At 35.4% G+C, this 2500-nt stretch overlaps 1 pseudogene; it reads left to right on the top strand.

Moving 5' to 3' along the window:
• The first annotated feature begins 21 nt into the window (after positions 1-21).
• The window catches only part of LOC129252514 (large subunit ribosomal RNA), a 5158-nt pseudogene continuing 2679 nt past the window's right edge, over positions 22-2500 (top strand).

Genomic DNA, 2500 nt, shown 5'->3' with positions numbered 1-2500 from the left:
GATAAAAAAAGAATATTAAAACAACCTCAACTCATATGGGATTACCCCCTGAATTTAAGCATATTAATGAGGGGAGGAAAAGAAACTAACAAGGATTTTCTTAGTAGCGGCGAGCGAAAAGAAAATAGTTCAGCACTAAGTCACTTTGTCTATATGTCAAATGTGAGATGCAGTGTATGGAATATCTTAATATCTAGTATGAGAAATTAACGATTTAAGTCCTTCTTAAATGAGGCCATTTACCCATAGAGGGTGCCAGGCCCGTATAACGTTAATGATTACTAGAAAGATATTTCCAAAGAGTCGTGTTGCTTGATAGTGCAGCACTAAGTGGGTGGTAAACTCCATCTAAAACTAAATATAACCATGAGACCGATAGTAAACAAGTACCGTGAGGGAAAGTTGAAAAGAACTCTGAATAGAGAGTTAAATAGTACGTGAAACTGCTTAGAGGTTAAGCCCGATGAACCTGAATATCCATTATGAAAAATTCATCATTAAATAATTAAAAAAATAATGTGCATTTTTTTCATATAAGGACATTGTAATCTATTAACATAATAAAGTATTTATCAAAAGATCATTGGTGATATTAAGTTTATTTAAATTAATTTGCTTTTTAAGCATATTAACATAAAATAAATACTAATGATTTGATAAAGTGTTGATAGATTTTATTATATATAATGCTAAAATTCATTTTTTGAATTTTACAAAAAATTTAATATCTATGATATTAATATTTATTTGTATGCATTTATATGATTAACAATGCGAAAGATTCAGGATACCTTCGGGACCCGTCTTGAAACACGGACCAAGGAGTCTAACATATGTGCAAGTCATTGAGTTATATTAAACTTAATGGCATAATTAACTTAACTTAAATATAATGGGATTAATTTTTAGTCTATTTTTTAATAAATAGTCAATTAATTCAATCCCGGGGCGTTCCATATAGTTATGTATAATGATAATTTATTATTATTTATACCTCTAACTGGAGCGTACCTTGAGCATATATGCTGTGACCCGAAAGATGGTGAACTATACTTGATCAGGTTGAAGTCAGGGGAAACCCTGATGGAAGACCGAAACAGTTCTGACGTGCAAATCGATTGTCAGAATTGAGTATAGGGGCGAAAGACCAATCGAACCATCTAGTAGCTGGTTCCCTCCGAAGTTTCCCTCAGGATAGCTGGTGCATTTAAAAATTATATAAAATAATCTTATCTGGTAAAGCGAATGATTAGAGGCCTTAGGGTCGAAACGATTTTAACCTATTCTCAAACTTTAAATGGGTAAGAACCTCACCTTTCTTGATATGAAGGTTGAGGTTATGATATAATGTGCCCAGTGGGCCACTTTTGGTAAGCAGAACTGGCGCTGTGGGATGAACCAAACGTAATGTTACGGTGCCTAAATTAACAACTCATGCAGATACCATGAAAGGCGTTGGTTGCTTAAAACAGCAGGACGGTGGACATGGAAGTCGTAATCCGCTAAGGAGTGTGTAACAACTCACCTGCCGAAGCAACTAGCCCTTAAAATGGATGGCGCTTAAGTTGTATACCTATACATTACCGCTAAAGTAGATGATTTATAAAACAATTTCGATTGATTTATAAATTTTGAAACTTTAGTGAGTAGGAGGGTACAATAGTGTGCTTAGAAGTGTTTGGCGTAAGCCTGCATGGAGCCGCTATTGGTACAGATCTTGGTGGTAGTAGCAAATAATCGAATGAGACCTTGGAGGACTGAAGTGGAGAAGGGTTTCGTGTGAACAGTGGTTGATCACGAGTTAGTCGGTCCTAAGTTCAAGGCGAAAGCCGAAAATTTTCAAGTTTTTAATAAAAAAAAATATTAATAAAAATATATTTAAAAATAATTAAAATACTTGAATTATTTTGAACGAAAGGGAATACGGTTCCAATTCCGTAACCTGTTGAGTATCCGTTTGTTATTAAAAATGGGCCTTGTGCTCATCCTGGCAACAGGAACGACCATAAAGAAGCCGTCGAGAGATATCGGAAGAGTTTTCTTTTCTGTTTTATAGTCGTACTACCATGGAAGTCTTTCGAAGAGAGATATGGTAGATGGACTAGAAGAGCATGACATTTACTGTTGTGTCGATATTTTCTCCTCGGACCTTGAAAATTTATGGTGGGGTCACGCAAACTTCTCAACAGGCCGTACCAATATCCGCAGCTGGTCTCCAAGGTGAAGAGTCTCTAGTCGATAGAATAATGTAGGTAAGGGAAGTCGGCAAATTAGATCCGTAACTTCGGGATAAGGATTGGCTCTGAAGATTGAGATAGTCGGGCTTGATTGGGAAGCAATACCATGGTTTATGTACTCGTTCTGGGTAAATAGAGAATTACGATTCTTGTTCCCCGGATAGTAGTTACGTAGCCAATTGTGGAACTTTCTTGCTAAAATTTTTAAGGAATTATATCATTCGATATATATTCCTTTTAAATTATAACGATTATCAATTAAC

This window comes from Anastrepha obliqua, unplaced genomic scaffold (genome assembly GCF_027943255.1).
Source record: "Anastrepha obliqua isolate idAnaObli1 unplaced genomic scaffold, idAnaObli1_1.0 ptg000250l, whole genome shotgun sequence".
NCBI lineage: Eukaryota > Metazoa > Arthropoda > Insecta > Diptera > Tephritidae > Anastrepha > Anastrepha obliqua.
The sequence above is the reverse complement of the archived record's forward strand: the minus strand, read 5'-3'. Positions and strand labels throughout refer to the sequence as shown.